Source organism: Phlebotomus papatasi, chromosome 3 (assembly GCF_024763615.1).
Source record: "Phlebotomus papatasi isolate M1 chromosome 3, Ppap_2.1, whole genome shotgun sequence".
Classification (NCBI taxonomy): Eukaryota; Metazoa; Arthropoda; class Insecta; order Diptera; family Psychodidae; genus Phlebotomus; species Phlebotomus papatasi.
This window is the reverse complement of record NC_077224.1, coordinates 41,707,362-41,731,514: the sequence shown is the minus strand read 5'-3', so window position 1 is coordinate 41,731,514 and position 24,153 is coordinate 41,707,362. Positions and strand designations below refer to the sequence as shown.

Genomic DNA, 24,153 nt, shown 5'->3' with positions numbered 1-24,153 from the left:
GCAAAGAAGTACTCTCGAAAGTAAAGTCTTGTACTTCTTCGTGGTTTTCTTTTTCTCTTTGACCATCTGAAACTGTGAGACAATCTCAAAATTCCAAAATGATTCCGAATTACCCCATCTTACCCTAGTCAGAAACACAAATTATTTAGCGATAAATCTATTTTCAATACACCTATTGGATTGGAATACTTTGTTTACAGCATAGGAAAATAAATTTGACTAGCAATAAATAAAATTTGACCACTGAGATCAGGGGAAAGTATTCTCCCTTCGAAAACTGAGAGAAATCCGAAAAAGTTAAAGTAACATTCCGGAAATGTTAATTTTACCCTACAGTATTGATCCAAAATCAGTGTAAATATTACCCTTTTCAGGTGTATTATGGGTTAAAGGTACCCTTTTTATGTTAATTTTACCCTTAATAAGGTATAAAATTAACATTAAAAAATGTTTATATATTTTTACACCTAAAAAGTGTTAAAGTTCTGAGGAAAAAATGTTAATCGCACCCTCTTTTTTTCCTCAGTGAACGTTCATGCCTTCGAAGAATGTGAATTTTCTTTTATTTTTCCTAAGAGTCTTACACATTTCTACTGCACATTAGTTAGCTTTTTATCGATTATTGATAATTATGTGGTAATTTTATGTAAATCTCTTAGGAAAATTCAAAGAAATTCACATTATTCGAAGGCATGAACGTTCGAAGGGAGAATACTTTCCCCTATACGAATAAGGCAATCGGGTAGGATTAATTTACCTTGGCAAATGGCTCTTTTTGTGTCATTTGTGTATCACACATATTGTCTTTTCACTGAAAATCAAAGTCATAAACTAAACTTTGAATTGAATTTGTATTGCACAATTAGGTCGGATCTACAGTGATCGAAATTGAAATAGGGACGGACCTATAAGTGGGTGGTGTGGGTAGTCTGCAAGTCGGGTCCTGATATTTGTATATATTTTTGTACAATATAGACCTATCCAAAAACACTTTTTATGGTAGTGACCCACGTGCATTTGCATTCATGCGTGCACGCGAGCCAAAATATTAAATTTGTGGGTGATTTTTGAGCGAAATTCAAATAGGAACGATGCCGATTTTTTAAATAAAAGTGAAAAAAATCAGAAAAAATGAGAATGATTCTAAAAATTAGAACTTGATACCTTATTTTTAATGGCAGATATAAGTCTTTCAGTCGTATTAAAGACCAATTCATGAAGAATTTTTAGTTTAAATCGCTCCATGCGCAACTGCTAGCATTCTTGAAATCCTCCACGGTGACTACTGTATGATACTGCTGCTTAACTCCTGCATTAATTTCTTTGAGTTCGAGCAGTAAAATGAATAGTAAGCCCATACACTGAGGAAAAAAAGAGGGTGCGATTAACATTTTTTCCTCATAACATTAACACTTTTTAGGTGTAAAAATATATCAACATTTTTTAATGTTAATTTTACACCTTTTTAAGGGTAAAATGTGTAAAATTAACATGAAAAAAGGATAACTTTAACCCCTAATACACCTAAAAAGGGTAATATTAACACCGATTTCGGATCAATACTGCAGCCAAAACCAACCAAGAGCTAAGTGTAATAACAAATTTTATTCGTGTAGTAGAGCTGAAGTTTAACTTGTTCTGTAAATAAATGCCTAATTGATCCGGCACACATTTTAGATCACGAAAATTTCATAAAGTAAAAATTCACTTCTCTTTCTTCCTCAAAAGATTTACAAAGGTCTATCCCACTCTCTTGGTCTCGAAATTAGGCTAAAATAAATTTAATTTAGTGTGATGTTCAAAAGAAGAAGAGTGAAAAATAGTATAGGATAGACTTATGCAAACAATTTGAGAAGAAAAAAGGTGTGAATTTCGATTACATGAAATTTTCTTAATCTAAAAGGTGTACCAGCGCTATAAACGACGAAATTTGAGAGATTGTAATTGACATTCATCTACTGACGGACGAATTTCACTAAAGTTTAAATTGAAATTCACTAAATCGAAAAGATGTTTAGCATAGGGGAAAACTGGCACCTTTGAATTGGGACACCTTTGAAATTAGGCTTTTTCCCCTGTTTTTAAATGAAACTGGACCTTATCATGATATAATTTAGCTGCATAAACCAATTAGGGGAAAGTGCTCTCCCTTCGACCATACATGCCTTCGAATAATGTAAATTTCTTGTGTTTTTCGTAAGAGCTTTATGACCAGCGCACAATAACTTTTGTTTGTAAACATGTTTTCAAAATTTTTCATGAGAATGAGCGAGATGACTAGATCTAGATCTCACTCAGTCTCAATGAAATGTCAAAAACATGTTTACTAAACAAAAGTTATTGTGCGTTGGACATTACACTAACTTATCACGGAATTATCAACAATTGATGATAAGCTAACTAAAGGTGTCTACACATTATAAGAAATTTCTATCAAAAATGAGCTTCAAGAAGTGTTCTTCAAGAAAATTGCCTACACATTGGTGAGAATTTTTGACAAAAAGATGGATTCTTGAAGAAAATTTGTCTAATGTGTAGACAAATTTCTTCAAAAATCATATCCAATTGAAGGAAATTTCCATCAAGAATTTTTGAAAGAAATTATCGGCTACACATTGGAATAAAATTCATCAAAGTCATTCTTGACAGAATTCTTGAAGGAAACCATCACGATTCAAGATTGTTTTTCACGAAAATTTGTTATTTTCTGCTGGAAAAAGTGAGAAAAGCGTTTGGTGAAGTTCCTTGGGATAGTATTTAGTGAATTTGTGAAGAAAATCTTCTAAATATTCAAGGGAATAGTGTTTTTCTTGAGATGTCGTTCCTGGTGGAATCCAACCCAGCCTTGAAGGAACATTTCCTGTGATTTTCCTCCAGAAATTGCCGGAAGTTAATCCATCTGTGTATTCTTGAGGTGTTCCACAGTACAGTGGCCTCGTACTCCATGGATTGCAAGATGGATGGAAAGGAGAAAATTTACGGGCACTTTGGAATCTCTGCCTTGGTTACCAATCAAAACAAGAGCTAACCAGAGCCACCGAGGAGATCTCAATGCAAACGAGAGCTGTCCGGAGCTACCAGAAGCCATCACTTGAACCCCCAGAAGAACATCAGAATGATCTTTTATATCATTCACTTTCTCAACCACTAGGAACTCTGTGGGATTGCTTCCTTTCGAGAACATCAGAACTGGATAGCCACATGCCTTCAATTCCTCATGTCAATGGAACATGGAACCCAGTAAATAAATCAGTAGTGGAATTATTTTGGAACATCCATGGAATTTTCACAGGAATATTCTTCTATTATATTAATTTAAAAAAAAACTACATTTTTTACATAATAGAGATCCTTTATGTAATTTTTTTTTTATTTATTAAGGGGTCCATCTGGAAGATGTTTGCCCCGCCTTTATGTAATTTCTAATGATTATTTATTAAAAATTTCTACTTTTAATAACATAATGAAATGTAAAGGACTAGATTCAAAACTAGATTTTTTGGGAGTCTTAAAGTGTAATTTTTGGAAAATACTCTTAAGATCTCATAAAAAAATCCTCCTGATATTGATAAAATCCTTTCCACAAGCGTTAAAAACTTGAATGAAACTTTTTACTGATCAAAAAAGACAATAAATTTCAAAGGCTGTCTCTTATTTGAATTTTAATGCGAAATTAAAATTGAAATAAATTTTATTTAATTTTTGGGAAACTGCTCTTAACATATCGACCACCCAGAATAAGACCTGACTAATTCGTGAATGGGCAACTTTACAGGAGAGCGATTTAAAGCTGAGATTTGCATTTGCTAATAAATCAATTAATTTAACTTCACTTTCCTAATTTTGTACATCAAACGAAAGGATTCGATAAAAGTTATCTTAATTCCATAAAATTTTCACAAAATAATGTGTATTTTAATAACTATTACAGTATTTTCCGAGTTGTAACATATTTTTCCTGAGCTGTCATATCAAAAGCTCAGGATAAGACCCGAACAACTCGAGTTTCCCACGCTGCCAAGCGACCCGGCTGGTCACGCATCACTTGTCAAAATTGTTTCGATATCATTCCCTATACGCATCACTATCTATGTATATTAATTGTTCTAAGTAATTTTTTCAAGACATTTTAACACTTTAAAACCCGAGCCAAAAAATCACGTAAAACACCAAACTGGCATAAAATGCTAGAGCAGTTATTCTCCATAAAAAAGCAATTTTTCAATATTTTTCGTTTCGTAAAACTTCACAGCAGTTCTAGGACTCATAAATTATTTTTTCAATAAATATTTTCCCATTTTTCTAATCATTTTTATATAAATTTTGTGAAAATTGACAACAAATGCCAAAGTGAATTTTTACAAGTTTTCGTAGCAAAAAGGCAACTTCTGTTGAATTTCCTTATACTACAGTAGAGTCTCGCTATAGTCCATATTTGGTTTCGGATTTGACACTTGAGTCGCACTATAGTCCATGTAATTTTTTAAAATTATCAACGACTTTTAGTATTTAAATTGCTCAACGGCTTCCACTTTCTTTGCGATTGTGGTACTTGTCCTTACTTTCTTCATTGTGGATCACAATTATCACAGCTACTCAATAAAGTTTGCCAAAAATATTAAAATACAGTAGAGTCTCTCAAATTGGAACGATTGGGGGGTATTTTTGACATTTCTCACCTCTCAAATTCGAACGATACTTTTAAAACTAACTGAATTTATGTGAGATTAAATAGCACTTTGAATCAAATTCCCGTAATTTCTCACAAGTGTTAGTTGGTAACATACTTCCTTTTCATTTTATTCGCACATAATGTGTATAAATATTCAGAAAACAGCACAGAGATATGATTTTTAATCATCCACAATACGAATTTTTTAACATAACCCTACAATTGACATTTTAAATCCAATCGGCGTTCGAATTTGAGAGATTCAGATTTGAGAGACTCTACTGTAATTATGCTTGTCGCGTACTAAAAAACATAACCTAACTTAAAATCAGTGTTTTGAAATCAACGGTCGATAAATTGTGGACTATAGAGCGATGGCTTATAGCGAGACTCTACTGCATTTGTTTACATATTTAATTTCCTTTTTCCTAACAATTTGGAAAGAATCTTAGAACTTATATCTATATATTATCCTGTAAAATTTTAAAATTCCCATATATAGTTTAAAAAGAAAAGAAAAAGTAAAACAAAGCGAAAAGTGAATTTTCACCTTTTTTTTACATTACCATTCTACATCAATTCTTGGTCTTATATTATTTAATTTTTAATAATTATTTTATTATTTTCACGTATTTTTTACGATTTTTTCGAATCGTGACAAAACTCAAAAATATTAACATTTTTAGGTTATATAGTATAAGCCATTCAAATGTCCATTTCGGATGCCAACTACGTATAAAAAGGTAGCATTTTACGCCAATTTGGTATTTTACGCCCATTTTTTAGTTTTTTTTCAATTTTTAACATAATAAAAAAGTTATCAACTATTTTTTTCTACTAAACGAAAGGTCATTAAATTCTCTATACATTAGTGTTATCACTTAAAATTAAAGTAAAATGTCAATTTGGGTTTTAAAGTGTGAAAAAATCAATTCATTCAATTTTCGAATCGAACAAATGTGATATGTCGATTGGCATTGACAGGTATCAAACGCAAGCGTGAAAATTCCACGGCAATTACAGAATTTACCCTGTGGGAACTGTAGTGATGGGAAAATGTCAATCAGTTGGTGTGTGTCTAGGATGGGGAACTGGAAGGGGAAGAAGAAGAAGAAGAAGTGAAGTGTGGAATGACGGCTAATTATCCGAAAGAAAATGTAGAAAACTTTCATGTGAAAATTGATTAATAAAAAGATATAATTATCGAAACAAGAGGTAGTGTTTCAGTGAAGTAGGACGGGTAACCACACCCCCTATAGGTCTTATATTATTTAGTTTTTATTATTTTCACTTTTTCACATATTTCTTATTATTATTTCTAACCAATTATCAAGCAACAAAACCTCTTAAAAGTTAATAGGTTATGAGCTCTCGCGCCAAAGAGAAGTTTGATGCATAATAAATTAGCATTTTATTGCTTTTATCCAGGTTTTGCAACACTTGCAATACTAGAGAACCTCAAAAAACTATCAAGATATCAGTAATATTTCATAAATAATTGCAATATTCGCAAAATTTATATTCTGGATTAAATCGTGGAATTTTCTTTGATCTTTATAAAATATAAGCCATTCAAATGTCCATTACAGCTGTCAAACTCCATATAAAAAATACTAGCACTTTACGCCTATTTCGTATTCAATATCCAATTTTTAGGTTTTGATCTATTTTTTTAATTTTATAGAAGAGTTATTAATTATTATTAACAATACTGGTTATTAACTAGATATTACCAAATTGAAAACTATACATATTTGCAGCCAAATAATAGCTTATCTATTATCGTGAAATCAGCCGGAATTCTTTTGACATGCAAAATGATGACGTCACACGGTCGAATTATGCGGCTCTTATCCTGACTGAATTGAAAAATGAGTGAGATTTTGCTTTTTTAGAAAAAGCGCTATAAATTTGTAAATAATTTATATTCAGGTATAATATTCACAGGGAAGGTAGAGGGTTTCACGGAGCATCCGAAAAGCGAAAAAAACGAATTTTGCAAAAAATCGAGATAGTCGGATTATATTCTGAGTGGTCGATATTATACTAGATTTTTTTTAGTTCATTTATTTTAAACCGCTTGTATTATATTATAACATCCCCACATCAGATATATTTTCTACTACTAAAAATAAGCAAACCTAAATATTTAAAAATCCACGTAATCTTCTAAATTAAAAGTCCTTTACATTGCATTATGTTATTAAAAGTAGGAATTTTTAATAAATAATCATTAGAAATTACATAAAGGCGGGGCAATCATCTTCCAGATGGACCCCTTAATAAATAAAAAAAAATTACATAAAGGATCTCTATTATGTAAAAAATGTAGTTTTTTTTAAATTAATATAATAGAAGAATATTCCTGTGAAAATTCCATGGATGTTCCAAAATAATTCCACTACTGATTTATTTACTGGGTTCCATGTTCCATTGACATGAGGAATTGAAGGCATGTGGCTATCCAGTTCTGATGTTCTCGAAAGGAAGCAATCCCACAGAGTTCCTAGTGGTTGAGAAAGTGAATGATATAAAAGATCATTCTGATGTTCTTCTGGGGGTTCAAGTGATGGCTTCTGGTAGCTCCGGACAGCTCTCGTTTGCATTGAGATCTCCTCGGTGGCTCTGGTTAGCTCTTGTTTTGATTGGTAACCAAGGCAGAGATTCCAAAGTGCCCGTAAATTTTCTCCTTTCCATCCATCTTGCAATCCATGGAGTACGAGGCCACTGTATTGTGGAACACCTCAAGAATACACAGATGGATTAACTTCCGGCAATTTCTGGAGGAAAATCACAGGAAATGTTCCTTCAAGGCTGGGTTGGATTCCACCAGGAACGACATCTCCAGAAAAACACTATTCCCTTGCATATTTAGAAGATTTTCTTCACAAATTCACTAAATACTATCCCAAGGAACTTCACCAAACGCTTTTCTCACTTTTTCCAGTAGTGAAACAACAAATTTTCGTGAAAAACAGTCAGAAGAGGTAGAGACTTGGAAATGATGGCAATCTGTCAAAAAAATTTTTGATGGAAAATAAAAAACCCAATGTGGAGGCATTTTTCTTCAAAAATTCCTTCAAAAATATGAATTTTTCTTTAAAAAATTCTTGAAATAATTCTTGATGAAATCAGCTCCAATGTGTAGACACCTTAATATTTAATAAAAATGTGTAAGTCTCTTAGGAAAACTAAAGGAGAATTCACATTATTCGAAGGCATGAACGTTCGAAAGGAGAGTACTTTCTCCTATGAAGCTAAATAACATTATGATGAGTCTCAATTCTATTTAAAAATAGCTGAAAAATCACAATCTCAAAGAGCCTCAATTCAAAGGTACCCCACTTCCCCCTACTTAAGTATCAATTTTGACTTAACGATTTTTTTTGTTGACCAGAGAAATGGCACTCTTCAAAGTCGGGAAATAATAAACGCTGACAACTCTATTGTATCTGAGATGCTTCGGAAAACCCAAAAGTCAGAAAGTACGAAAGGAAATTACGATGATTTGACATTTTAACGTATCAATCATTTAAGTGATATGCTTTGATGAAACTTTGATCTAAAGTCACGTTTGTTGAAATCCAGCTACATTTAGATTAGAAAGTCGCACCCTGTGGATATGGAATGAAAGTGAAATCCTTAGCCCCAAATCGATTATACTTCTGACTTCTTTTTGTTTTTTTTTTCCTTTCCATCGCCTCAATTTACAGAGCAAAATCGATCCTTTGGCCACAATTTACGGATTTTCCCCTAATACACAAATATAGATTTTTTGCCATCCCGTCCTCAGTTGCGTACACGTACAATATACATTTTCTGTGAGTGTGTTTCGTGGTGAGCTTTCATTCGCCTTTCCATCCGTGGATTATGGAGAGGAATAAAAGAAAACCATGATTTGCTTCTGTGGAATCCAGTGAAGGAAAAAAAAGTGTCGTGTGACGTCTCATTTTGCCTCTGAGGATCTCCTAATGCTGCCGGAAGCACTATAATTCTTTACAATCTTCACCAGTGAAACAACCTCCTACAATGATGTTTGATGGTAAGTACTAACTCTTACCTTTCTTCACAGTGTTCTTTGCGTGTGAAAGGCAGTTTTCTATTGAATATTTCGACAGGGAGAGAAACGCCTTGTGATATAGGCGCGCAATGTTCAACAGATTTCACGATATCGACTTTCTCATTTCACATTTTTCACTTTATACATAATTGACTTTTTCGTCGCAGCACAGATAGAGGATTTCCTATCCTAGCGGAAATTCTGTCTGGGTTTAATATTCAAGGGGAGATTTTACACTAGCTAAATCAACTAAATTGTATTTTGGCATTTGATCCTTGATGATACAGTCAACGATGAAGCTATGATCAGTTTCGTTTAGAGTATTTAAGATTCTTAACACTAAAAACAAGCAAGTAAATATGAAACGAAGGTGAGAAATATCTGGAAAGTTTTTGAGGTCGTCATAAAGTTTAAATTCAAAAATTTCAACTTGGAATTACACCTAAATTTAATACACCTGGAATACACTTAATAACTTGGATACACTTCGTCGGTTGCGTCTACCTCTGTCGTATCTGCATTTATTTTGTGTCAGCATTTCACGCAAGAGGGGACGTCTGTATTGTAGCTTGCATCAAATGCAGATACAAAACAAATGCAGATACGACAGAGGTAGACGCAACCGACGACTTATAATCTTAATATACTTGGAATACACCTAAATTTTGTTTTTTTTTTCAATAACTCAGCCCCTATGACATTGATCGATCTAAAATTTCAGTATGTTATAGCTGGGCCTAAGGCCTTTCGATTAAAAAAAAAAGTTCCCCCCGACCCCCCTGACCCGAGCTAGAGAGAGTAAAAAGTTCAATTTTCAAATGGCGATATCTCCGGTTCTAATTGTCGGAATTTCAAAAACTTTGTTGTTTTGGAAAGCTCTCGTGTAGTAGGGAAGACTGGGGCAAAAAGTCACAAAACGGATATTTTGTTTTTTTACAAGCTACCCTAGCGCGCCAGAAATTTCTAATTAGTTCTGTTTAATGGGAAATTTACTACTCTACAACTTTGTGAAAGTCATTTTTCTCTATTTTGTAAGAACTTACATTATTATCGACCCGTTTTTCGAAAGGTAATTTTGTGACCATTCTCAAAAATGCTGGGGCAAATAGTACCAGATATGGGATATTATCACATTTTGATTTGCTTTATTACGGGCTTTCGTAAATTTAAAAAAAAACAGCAGGTGACATATTTTCAAAGGAAATTTATTCCTCTACATCTTTTTAAAACACAGTTTTCTTTATCTGAACGAGAAAAGCGCTTTTCAAGCTATTTTAGAAAAAAAAACACACAAGAGACTGCAAATCGTTTGACCAATGCAAACAAAAAGCGGCGACACGCGGAAATGACGTTTCTTCTAGCCGTAGAAATCGCTTCGGTCTTTGTTACTTTTTGCTCCATACCTTTTATTACTTTTTACCCCATGTGGTTATTTTTAATAAAAGGATTTCTGGAGAAAAGAATCTTTGTAAAATTCTAAAATAAAGATAGTGGTTTCGTATTCAAAGAATCTAAATCATTTAGGAAATAATTACCAGTGCATAAATTTTGGAAAATAAGTAGGTAATAATTATTATCTTCTGCTAGGAAAATATTTCAAAAATAGGATTAAAAAATTCGATAATTTTTATTTTCTAAATTTCTTGTTCGAATTTTAAGAAACTTACGACTTTGAAGAAGGTCTATGGAGGCCATTTATGGATAAAATTTTAAGCCGATATCTCTTTTATTTTAGAAGGTATTGAATTTCCAAATTTTGAATTTGTGACTTTTTGCCCCAGTCTCCCCTACTGCAACCCTTATAATACTCCTATTTCATACGATTTAATCGACGATCCGATTAATGAAAAAATCGATTTTGGATTAATCGATCTCGAATATTTCGAAAACTAGACGATGCTTTTTCTTCAAATTTTAATATGTTGTAGCTGAGGTCGAGACCTTTCCAACGGTCGCACTCCTCCCTCGATAATCCTGACTTGAGCTATAACCAAAAATATATTGACCGGACCGTATTTTCGATGTTTATGAAGCGATTTTGATAAAATTTAGACTTAGAGATTGTGTGGTTCATGAGATTGCGGATCATTATTAACAGGGTGTTAGTGTGAGGCAGTTTTTTTCTTTCTTGGAGAACTTCTCTCACTATTTTTTAACTTTTTAACCTTTGGTCTTTTAAAAAAAATAAGTAGATAAAATAAATTAAGAATCGTGCCTGTCAATGACTAACTGTGTTATCACACTTGCACATTAAAATTTTAATATGATTCACATTAATTGTCGCTGGTGAGAGTCCAAATGTGTAATTTGTGTGTTTGAATCATTTTATATTCAAAATTTGATCTATTTGTTGATAAAAAGGTAGACTTGGCCCGCAAAATTTAATATAAATTGATTTATAGCATTAATGCGAAAAATTAATGCGATTTTCTCTTTAATTTTTTAATGTGAAAAATATTTCTGCCTTAGGTAAATTTAAACTTATTTTTGCAGGCCAAGTCCACTTCTTTATTAATAAATAGAAAAACCCCAAATATTAAGTGACTCAAAGACACAAATAACATATTTGGACGCTCACAAGCGATAATTAATGTGAATCACATTAAAATTTTAATGTGCAAGTGTGATAACGCCGTAAGAATTGTTTTCAAAGACGTTTCTAAAGTATCCAAACATTGCGAAGCTTAGCAAGTGGATGAACATAAATAAATCATGGAAAAGTATCTATATCAAAAGTACACTGAGAAAAAAAAAGAGGCTGCGATTAACTTTTTTTTTCGTCATAACTTTAACAATTTTAGGTGTAAAAATATATCAAAATTTTTTAATGTTAATTTTATACCTATTAAGGGTAAAATCAACATAACAAAAGGATAACTTTAACCTATAATACACCTAAAAAGGGTAATATTTACACCGTTTTCGGATCAATACTGCAGGGTAAAATTAACGTTTCCGGAATGTTATTTTAACTTTTTCGGATTTCTCTCTGTGTAGGGGAAAGTGGTCTGCATTTGAATACGGAAGCCTTTGAACATTTTTTTTCTCTTATTTCCCAAAAAAATTCTATTTTGTTAATTGAAGTTAATAGAAAATAATTAGTTGTATATTGACTATAGTTTAGAGAATAGGGTTTTTGCTTTGGAATATAAGAGAAAAATTGAAATATTCAAAGGCTGCGGCATTCAAAGGCAGGCCACTTTCCCCTATAGCTAAAAATCTCACGGAATGCAGATACGATAAAGCTAAACGGAATTTTATGTGACTATTGTAACACATTAATCCTTCTCTCAATACAGACAAATTTTCAGCTTTTGTGCACCAAGAATAGTTTTAGTTTGCTTTTCAACTTTAATTGGATCCACATTGAGTCTCGAGAAGCATTTTCTCCAGGAAAATGATTCTAAATACGTGACAATTTCGTTCAGTGTGTATATCTGTGCATTTGAGTGGAAGAAGAGCATAATTGGAGTATTTGAGAGAGTCATAAAGATGCTCTAATTGCAATTTTACACATTGAACACGTAAAATTGCTCTAAGAATTCATTGCAGGAACTCTGAAGAGTACACTTGAAAACCACAAATGGACATTAAAAAGAAGCTCTTCCTCAAGAGCCTGCTGTAGTGTCCTTAGAACCATCCCTACGCAGGCACTGAACAGCCTCGGGGGTGGTAATTATTACAAAGTTTATGGGGTTGAAAGTCAAGATAATAATGTTCATTAGTCTCGAATGTTTCTCACATAAATAATGCATAAAATGTTGCACTTCTTTTTTTATTGCTCCAATTTAGTAGGATAAGAACAATAACTGATAATAATCCGTCAATTTTGAGCTATGAATAGACAGTTGAATTTTGATAAAATTTTGAAAATTTGCAAAACATTTTCATCTAATTGTTGTCTGTTTCTGTTTGGTAGTCCTGAAAGGCAAACGATTAGTGATAGCTACTTTGGGTCTTCGAAAGATAATTTTTTTTCATGGAGCTTGAGCCCCTTCTAGTGCCATCTTGTTTCATCTTCTGCCCACATCTCGACAACATTTTTTTATGCGATTTAGAATCAATAAACATAAAAAAGGATATGCGCGATGCGGTAAGCAAGTTTGAACCAAAAAAAGCGAAATCAATTTGAGTGATGCATCAAAATTATGATTTCAGTAGAGAACTTTTACTTAATATTCTCTGCACAGAGAGAGGGAAAAATCCCTCAAAAATTCACCCATAAAAAATATTCTTGGTCATTGCGTGATATATTTAGTCATTGAGAAATCAGGAAAGTTTATTCAAAATGACCACAGAAATCAAACTTTACAGTTTATTTTCTTATCTCCTTAAAATTGCGTCATTTAGCTCTCAAGAACCTTTCTTTTTTCCTCCACCTCGCTTTAATGTCGGTCCTTCGCAATACTCCATCAAGAAGTATGAGCCTTTATATATAGGGGAAGGCTTTCAGGTTTCGCACACACTCTGGTTTTGAACACTTCATCTTACGCATATTCCTTTAATGAATCTGATCCACCTGACCTAATAGCAATATATTTTAAGCGCCAGTTTTAAGTTACACATTTCCTGAAGAAAATAGGTCGGATTCATTAAAGGAACATGATAAATATATGAAATGTTCGAAGCCTAAAAACTTTCCTCTACTTTATGGAAGATTTTGGGGGGAGCGACAGAGAAAACGTCTCATCATTTAAGCAAATTGTAAAAGTAATGATGATGATATTTGTGACAGAGAGCTAATGAATATGGAAGTTTGAGTAGAAGTCCTTAAGAATCCTGAAACTATTCAAGTTGCAACCATTCTAATGGTAATTTCCAGACTTTCTCACAATTTCTCCACCCAAAATGCGAAACTAGAGCACCAAAAAACAACTTTTCCTGCCTCTTAACATCATCCATAGAATCACATTGCTCCGCATACTCTTGCTCTTCGGCGGAAAAACCAGAGCAGGACCAAATGGAAAATTTAATTGAAAGTCGAGGAGTTAGAAACAGGAGTGAATAAGCAGTTGGTTTAAATTTGGGATTCAATCCACTTCAATTGCGGTGAACAAATAATGTAAAACATACACTTTACTAGGACTATACGGCTAAAATAACCCGCATCCCCCAGTTACTGTTGTATAGAATGGTCAGATTGACATAGATAAGAACAGGGATTTGTAATATGGATGAAAAGTAGAAATTTGGGTCAAAGAAATTTAAGAGAATTTTGGGATAAAATACACAATATTGCATATGCAACGATCCAACAGAATGACCTCAAAAATGCTCCTAAAAGATTTGCATAATGTGAAAACAATATCAAGATCATAAATCGTACTGCGAATAAAATTACTTTTTAATATTTATAGGTATTATAATCAATATCAATTGCATCGAAAATTGTCAGGAAATAGATGTTTTACTGAATTCATTAGAGGATTTGTTATTGATTGAAAATAAAAATTTCCAGATCAAAAATGTGAACAATATTATCCTATTTTGCACATCGAAAACTTCAAATTTGTTATCACGGAGAGTGAAAGTTAAATGTGGACGTTTCATATTTCACAAAATTGATTACAATACACAGAATTTTACTTCTTATATGGGATTCAGACCTAAGGTTTAGCCATATGGTGTAACTCCACTTATAATATCTTATCTGACAAGATCTTTCAGAAAATTTTGAGTTACCGTGGTATCACACTAGAGAATTTCACATTAAAATTTTAATGTGATTCACATTAATTGTTGCTGATATGTGTCCTAATGTGCAATTTTCGTCAAGAGCTTTTAGAAATCGATTCATTTAGTGATAAAAAAGTGGACTCGAATCACAAAAATTGGTTTAAATAGATTATAATAGCATAAATATAATTGATAATTGATTAGCAGATTAATGAGAAGTGAGCAAATTTATGAGCAAAATTTGCTCATTAAATTTTCATCAGGTAACTACTTTATTGCAGTCATTCGGGTAGTTTCTGCGCCACAATTTTCTCATCAATATTATTCGTGATTAAATTGTGATAAAAAGTAGTGCTAATACCTACTATTTATCGCGCACGAGATGGAGAAAGGACAAAAGACCTTGAAAAAGATCGGTGCAGAGGATAAGTAAGAAAAAAGCTAAACAAAAGTGTGTTCGATCTACATTTTATATTCCTTCATAAACTTCTAGGATTTCGTGGTCGAATGAGATGATGGCCGAATTAATTGAGGTTTTTTTATATTTATTAAGCACCTCGTTGCTTTATTATTTAGCAGAACAAAGTAAAGACTGACACTGTTGGCATTTATGACATTTTGAAGTTATAATAAAAATTCAAATGTGCCACCTTAGGTTCTAAATAGTCTCAGGACGATCTACGAGAACATTTAGTCCGTATGGGGAATTGGGCGGGCACTTTTGCATTGGGACACCTTTGAAATTGTTTTTTTTTCTCCTTAAAAGCAAACGAGCCTTATCAGGAAGCAATTTAGATAGACAATTGGTTTCTGGAATTAAATTACATCAAAATAAGGCACAGTTTTACTTAACAATGAAACAAAAAAGCGCATTTTCAGAGGTATCCCAATTCAAAGGTGGTCCACTTCCCCTTATGTTAATAAGACTGAATATTTTTTGGGTTTACGAAGATCAAAAGTATACCGCAGATAGGGTAAGAGCTCATAATTTTGGACAGTTTCTAAATTTGGACACTTTGGGGATAAAATTCGACACTATAAATAAATTGATTAAAATTATGGATTTTCATTCCAATATTTGATGAATAATGAATTCTATCTTAATATTTGTTCTTTTTGGAAGATTTTAACACTAAATTCGTTAAATTTTAAATATGATTTTAGTTAGAATTGCTTTGTTGAAAATTCAATGTGAGCAATTGCTTACGTGAAATATGACAGAACTTCGTGTTTATTTCAGTCTTATTTAGCTGTGGTGAAGTGCTAACAATTTTTCTTCGCTGTTTTTAAGTGGTTTTATTAAATATTCGTTGAATATTGTGTTGATTCACATTTATAGTGACTTGTTGATTTGACCTGAAGCGAGATTTGCCTTGTGAATCACGTTTTTCGTGTGAAAAATGGGAAATTTTCTAAGAGATTCACCAGGGAGGGGATATTCCTTATTCTGGACAGGTGTTTTTTAACTCCAAATTTCGTGAAGTTTTAGCTTTTGTGATGACTAGGTTGGACAAAAGCCTGGAGAAACAAAGGAGCATCATCTCTACGAACGAAATGTAGTGAGAAAAGCCTTAAAAGGCTCCCGGAGAGGCCACTTATTCATAAATATTCAGCCCATACAGTCACTGAACCATCCTTAAGAGTTAGAGTTAAAGCAAAAAGTTTACGAAGCAAAAAAGTTTAGGTCAAAAAATCAGCTCTGAAAAGGATGAAGCTGAACTCAATAGAAAATCTAATGTTGCCTCTTTTCTTAAAAATAAGAAGAAATTCAATAGTTATTTAACCCTTTAAGGACGATTGGAACACCGGTGTCCCATAAAGAAAACAATTTTTCCTGACTGCCTAAAGTTATGTTTTTCTTATGTCTGTACATAATTGTAAATTAGAAGGTTGAAGGAATCTACAATATTTTTTGCAAGTCTCTAGCTGTTTGTTATGTAGTAAATATTTAAGCTCAAAAGTGGCGAATTTTTAAATTCGCAAATTCATAATTGATTTTATTTATTTTTTATACTTTCATTTTTATTTAAGCAAAACCTTTTTGGCAATAAAAACTACAATACTCATACGTAATATTTTTCATTAAAACGAAAAATATTATTGATTGGTATTGTCAGAAAAATTACTTAAATTTTTGGGCTATTTATGTCCCTATTGTTCATAGAAGCACAAAATACACCGAATCAGACCCTATTGGGCTTTCCAAGGTTAGATGTAAGACTTATCATTGATTATGTTTCTCAGTTTAATTTTTATTGTTGATTTTCAGTCCGTAAAAAGTGTCTCGTCGTTAAAGGGTTAAGAACTAGACAAATATTGTAGTAATTGATAAAATAACATTAAACTACGAATTGCCTTGGTATAGGAAATACAGGGCCTAGATATTATATCAACCTCTTAACTTTCAATGGATAGAAATATCAGAAAACTTTATTCATGCATATTCTTTTCCACGCAAATCCTTTACCAAATCAAATCCTTTACAAAGGAATTTACCTTCTTTTGTCATATGCCTATGATTTGATTTGAATTGTGCATCTTTTACGACATATATTTACCTACGGATAGAGCTCTATCTTTTATTCTTCTTCCCAAATTCGTCTGGAAGTAAACTGACCCTTTTGAGATTTACAGACTTCTTGGACGATTGATTTCAATGCATTATTAATTCGGTATAAAAAGAGAATTTCCTTAAGGAATAATGAATGAAAAGATATCTATAAAAATTCAATCATACATTAAATTTTCATGTGAATTTCTGCTGTCTATGCTGAATATTTTACGTCTATTTTGAAATAAGGAAACAAACAGCAATTTAGGCGATACAGAAAATTTTCATGCATCTGGTGGATGAATTGATGAAAAATTGTCCTACAATTTTTCATCATAGATTGATCTATTTTTTTTTTCTTATCAGTTTTCTTTCTGAGAATTCACAATTTCCAGCTCAGAGAATACATTTGGAATTGGAAAGGCGGAAAATCGCGGAAAGGATAAAATGCAAGAATAGTTGGTGTTCTTATTGATTTCCTGCTATTCATCCGAGAACAGCCTCCGTGGGAAAAGTTGATATAAATTGCACTAATGCTCTCACAGTACACTGTCTTATGCATCTTCGTTCGTTTGTATTCAGGGAGATGGGGATAGGGGAATTGTTGTAGGGAATAACTTTAAAAATCAATATCTATTCTTGCGTCGGCGGGAGCTACGATAAATTTTCAATGATGAAAATTACACAGAGAGGAGTTATTCTTCAACAGTGCATGTCCATATATTGAAAATCGGTTGTACATGCCAAAAGAAAATGCAATATGTACATATAGTTTTGTAGTTGCTAAAAACAGGATGGATGGATGAATACTCTATATCTAAATGTACCACCAACACGTTAACACATTTTGTGAGAAATGAATATAAAATCAATCTAGAACCATGCTGTCCTGCCACATTTGGTTTGTCACCTCTAACAGCCATCAAGGGATCCGCCCTCGAATGCGTCACAGACACTCATGCCCCACATAAAAACGCATATGCATTTTCCATGAGGCAAATGGACTATGTTGGCGCGTTACTTGCTATATATATATATATATATGTATATATAGAATATGGAGTGAGTTCATGTCGATTTCCAATTATCGCAAATATTATATTCAGCACTCAGCTGTGAGTTTGAATTTCCTATACATAGAATTCTATACTTGAGATATTTTTCAGCAAATACATAGTTTGATATTTCAATAGGGCATGGAGGAGCATTTTCATGAATAACTTTTGAATTGTACTTTATTTATTTTACAAAAGTGGTAAAGAATCTCAGCTTTGTAGACTGCTCCAGATAAGAGATAAAAATTTACCAGGGGTCAGTTTTGCTTTTCGGATTACCGTTGCACCCACAGTTAGACCACAATAGTAATCAGTTCGAATTTGTCCGATATTTTAAGACCTTTCCAATGGAAACAAAATTTTCCAATTCCATTGAGAAATATGTATTCCAGACTTGATTAACATCTTACCTTAAAAAGCCATTATTAGGTATGATTTAAGGATATATCCGAAACTGGACTAAAGTCGGTCTAGACGTATTCCAAAAATTATCGAACATCTGTTTGGAGCATCCCAGGAATACATATTTTTGGTAATAATATATTTACATTTTTGATCTACACATTATTTTAAAAATTCAACGGATTATTATTATTAAATTAATGCTTTCAAAGAACATGAGATTCAGTTACTGCTTTATGGTTGTGTTCCAATGAACAACTTTTTTTTTTAGCATTTTACTGTTCTCGTACTTCTGCAATTTCGTATTTTCTTTCCCTTGATTGCAGTCGTAGCTGGGAACCAACACAAAGAAAAGTCGATAATGCAGAAACACTTGCTAACAGTAAATTGCTAAAAAGAAGAACATGTTCATGTTTAATTGGAATAGCACCATTAGTAGAATAAATGTTTACTTTCAACCCACCTTATGCAAAACCATATAAAAATACAAAAATATAAATTACTCCTTCCCTAAATTGCCACACACTCCCCTAATGTGATTCCTGAAAACTTTCACGGACGAATGATTTCCAATTTACAAAGTTCCGTCAGCTTTTACAAACACCAAAGTATAACTCATGAACACTTTATGCACAACAAAGTTTATTTCAAATCAGAATTCTGAAGATCAGGGCTTGAAAATATTTCACTTTGTATAGAACAGGAATAAATTTTCAGTAATTTATCTTGGAGATAAAATGTGATTCTATTTATCGAAATAATCGTATATTAATTAAACGAAAAGTTTTTTAATCATCTCTGTTGCGAACTAAGTTTATTTTCAAAATTAAAGTTTGTAGTTGAATAATATAATTTTAATATTAGTTGAATAGTAGTTGAATAATAAAATACACTTTCTGATGCTCTGTATTGTTCTTTCTTTGAATTTTATATATTTCTTTTTTTTGTGGCTCACTGTTTCATGTCATTTATTATTTGTATAATTCATGTTTTTTATTTCTTTTCTTGTTTTTTTTCCTTTTAATTACAATAATTTGTTGTGCACAGTGACCAAACAGCTATTATGGCTAGGCCCATTTCTTACCATTAAGGCACTCATAGACAGACTTTCCATTTATAATATTGTAAAAGTGTAAACCTGACCATACAACCTATGAAGGGGTTTTCCATTGTTTTACCCTGGAGGTTGGTCACCAACGCTAAGACGGCGATGGCCGCAAGGTACGGTGGGGTTAACATGAGTTATTATAAGTTATTAATGGTAATGAAAAATAAATACAATACAATACAATACAAAATAATTGTCCTGAAAAATGGTCCAAATGAGTATCGAAACTTTTACTAGTCATTTTCAAAATATGCTTTAAAGAACTTTTTTAGATTTGATTTCTTCATAATTACAATTATTGTGATACTCCGATTTTCTCAAAAGTTCTCAGATCGGTTTGTCCTTCACAGGGTATATGTTTTATGCTTTAAATATCCCTGATGCCGAAAATAATATCCCGCTATCTTCGGATTCGGCCGGCTGTCCTGTCATCTGTATCTTCAGACATACATTAAGAGAGACATCTTCATATTAAAAAAAAAATATTTACCCACGCGTACAATGATTTCTACTCCAATAGTTTTTTGAAAACCTAATTATAAACCGGTTTAAAACCGTTTTTTAAGGGCTTTCTCAAAATAAGCAATTTTAAGCATTTATGTTCATATTGTAACGCTGCTTGAATACACCAATTAAAAAAATTGTAGATCGATGCATGATTTCTTGAGATATTTCAAGTTTAAAGATTGCACGGAATTTTTCGCGGATTTTCGCAGAACAGAAAATTTTAAGATGATTGTAGAGCGTACGGTTTATTCGACACATGTCAACCCTGTTGACGGTGGTTTTCTATCAATCCAAATCTTTTATTCCTTTGACACGGCTAATTCCAACCATCCTTACAGTTGCTGAAGGTTATTATATGGTGCTTTTGTTGCTCATAACATTGAACATCATGTACTTCAGTGAGTGATCATCAGTTGCTGTGGACAGTTCACTCTCAGGAAGTTGAAATGAGGGTTGTAACCTTAGTTTTCCAATGCATTATTATGAGTTTTTAACTCTATTTAGGTGAGCCCCCATAAGGTGAGCCGCTTGCAAGCGAGACACGAAATCCTTTTACGGATTTTCGCGGGACGCGAAATCTTTCGGAGATTTTCACGGGACACGATTTTTTTCGCGGATTTCCGCGGGTCGTAAAATTTTTGTTGGCCAAAAAATTTTTGAGGACTTTCGCGGGCCAGTATATCTTCCACGGATTTCCCCGGGATTCGAAATCTTTTGAAGATTTTCAGGAGGCAACAAATTTTTCCGCGGATTTTCGCGGGACATGAAATTTTTCGCGGATTTCCGCGAGTCATAAAATTTTTTGCGGGCAATAAAATTTTTGAGGATTTTCGCGGTCCAGGATAGGATACGTTTCCTTGATTTCCACGAGATTCGAAGTCTTTCGAAGATTTTCACGGGAAACGAATTTTTCCGCGGATTTTCGCATGACACGAAATTTTTCGCAGATTTCCGCAGGTCATAAAATTTTTTGCGGGCCACAAAATTTTTGAGGATTTTCGTGAGCCAGTATATCTTCCACGTATTTCCCCGGGATTCGAAATGTTTCGACGATTTTCACGGGAGATGAATTTTTCCGCGGATTTTCGCGGTACACGAAATTTTTCGCGGATTTCCCCGGCTCAAGAAATTTTTTTGCGGGCTAAAAGAAAATTTGAGGATTTTCGGGGGCCAGGATATCTTCCACGGATTTCCCCGAGATTCGAAATCTTTCCAGGATTTTCACGTGACACGAATTTTTCCGCGGATTTTCTCGTATCACGGAATTTTCGCACACATTATTTAGATACACAATTTTTTGTTTTTTTTTTTAAATTAGCATTTCCCTTCGGAATAGAGAAAAATTATCTTTTTAAAAGTTATAGAGTAGTAAACTACTTATAAAATTGTGATTTTTGATAGTCTGAAGCATAGGGGAGACTGGGGCACATGTAATCATTTTCGATACATGCGAATTTGAGGTGATTTTCCAAGGACACCGTGATTTTTTGGAAAATATTTCTTAGCTCATGTTTTACCCTTGGGTATAGGCAATTCGTCGAGGGTAATGCGGATGCTGGAAAACAATTGAGTTTTCCATAAAAATAAAATTTGTGTCCCTGTGCATTTTTCTCTTTTCACAAAATACCTGGGGTAGAAGTAACCACTTTCTGGGGAGGAAGTAAACACCTTTTTTCCACCCTTGAAATTAACTTTGCACCACTTTCGATTATTTTTATTACTTAAGAGATATATAAAGACTGTATATTTTTCAAAAAATCACGACACTTTTTACAAAGAATAATTAAAATAGCAAAAAAACTAAAAGCATGCATATCAAAGACATTTTTCAATGGATTTTCCCCATATTTTGACATCATGTGACTTTTTATTGAACACAGCGCCACCAATTTTTTTCGTAATCTATGAATTATAGATATTTCGCATGAAGGTCAATTTCCCGCTCTTTTACCTACTCATTTTGTGAAATTGAAATTGCCTGGTTACATCTACCCCAAATGCTGTTTTCTGACCAATTATTAATTCTTTTGAAATAATGAGAATCTCAATTTGTCTAGTAAATGCATTAATATAATCCTAAAAGATGTAGGAAAGAACTGGTATTGCTACATTTCGATTATTTTACACAATTTTTAATTTCCAAGTGGAAATCCAAATGACCAAAATAATTGAAATATCAACATTTTCGGGTAAAATGATTTTTATTTTTAAAGTATATTAGGATTTTATTGACCAATTTATCTGTGGACATACATCCCCATGGTATCTATGAATGCTTATGGGTTTTATCCTCTGTAGTCTTAAAATTAATGAAAAAAATCACAGTGTTTACTACTACCCCAGATTACTACTGCCCCAGTTCCCCCTAATGGACAGTATTTTGGTAAAAATGGTCATTATGGTTCCGGTACAACTTTTCGATCAAGAAAATTTTATAAAGTCAAAATTTACAACATTTTCTTTCTTAATTAAATGCTCTGCATTTATTCTTTCGTACTCTTCTTCTTTTTAACATCACTCTAAATTGAATTTAGTTCAGTCCAGTTTTGAGACCGAAAGAGCGGGGTAGACTTATGCTAATCTTTTGAAAAAGAAAGAGAAGTGAATTTTGATTTCATGAAATTATACCGAGCTAAAATCTGTGCTGAAGACATTAAAAACGGAATTGAGTTAATTAGGGGGAAGTGAGGCAACATTGAATTGGGGCAGCTTTGAATTGGAGTAACTGTGAATTTGAGATTTTTTCTTCAAATTTTAAGTGAAATGAGACTTATCATGATGTATTTTAGCTTCGCAATTAGTTTATAGAGAAATATATTTCGAAATAATATTTAGAAAAAACTAAGCATAGTTATGAACCATCTTATGATGGCAATTTGGTTTAAATTTTTGATTATTTTTTCCTTTCTTCTGGCTGAAATGTTTTTTTACCAACCAAATTTGGTAATTAAAACCAAAGGAAATATTTTTGAATAAAAGTACAAATTTCACCTGATATCATTGTATCTCAGTGGCTTTCAGGATAAAGTAATAACTGAATTGAAATTGCTGAATTTAATCCGATCCCTATTGCTGTTAAACTCGAAAATTCTCCTGACAACGTGTTCACAGACAAGGCTATTGCATATGGAAATTAAAACGAATGTTAAGAGAAAATCCGCCCATTGGCAGTGAGCCATAATTTCCATTTTCAATTTACAATAAAATTTTCACGCATTTCCACAGTTGGAGGCAACAAGCTGAACAATAACAATAATAAGAACAAAAGTCATCTTATATGTTCTTATAATGCTTAAGTGGTGTTTTCCGTAAATAAGCTCTTCTTGAGAAAAAAAATCTTAATGTGTTGAAAAAGTGTGTCTGTGTGCATTTCTATGTTTGCTCATAAATAATAATTTAATTATCAGTCATAAAGCAAGTTTAATGTGTTTTTCGATGTATTTCTCTGGCGTGTTTATTCGATATAACATAGGACAAATCATTATTTATTTGTATGAAACATAGTCGCTAAATTGGTAATTATGTATCCCTTTACGAGGCCTCCCTTTTTTCGTGGGGGGGGCCTTAACATTCATCTTGGATTTGACTTTTCCTTAACTTGTGCTCCCTTTTTATTGGAACAATATATACTAAATGAGTTGTATACCAGGCGACCCCATTGACTGCAAACCATAAAATTTCACTGCTTTCGTCTTACTTTCTTGCCCATCTCTCTACCACTGAAATTGGAATTGATGTACTTCTCCATGTTTCTCCCCATATCATACTTTCTATCCCCACAATTGACTTTCCCTTTGAGCAATTCTGCAAACTCCCAGGGGATTATTGTCATTTGAAAGTAATAAAAAGGAAAAAAAAATGAATTTATATTTTTTCTACTTTCGCTTCAAATGATATTAAAATGTAATTTTTCACTCTGATGGTGGAGTTGTATACCCTTATAGTATTGTATAACACAATTATTTATCCCTCCAGGATAATTGTGGTGAAATCAAATTTTCCTGATGGATGAATCAACAATTACCAAAACTCCGGATAAAGAGTCTTTTCTCTGGAATGAGTAAATGTTGCGAAAATTTCTACAAAAACAACTTTTCTGTATTATAAACTGAGTCGAAATAA

General features: G+C 32.7%; 1 protein-coding gene across 5 annotated transcripts in view; it reads left to right on the top strand.

Moving 5' to 3' along the window:
- LOC129805702 (probable G-protein coupled receptor 158) overlaps nt 1–24,153 on the top strand; it is a 123,578-nt gene that overhangs the window by 6,542 nt on the left and 92,883 nt on the right. For all 5 annotated transcript variants that reach the window (XM_055853797.1, XM_055853796.1, XM_055853795.1 and 2 more), the window contains exon 2: nt 8,386–8,714. The gene's annotated coding sequence lies outside the window, so the exon portion shown is untranslated. The remainder of the gene's footprint in view (nt 1–8,385; nt 8,715–24,153) is intronic.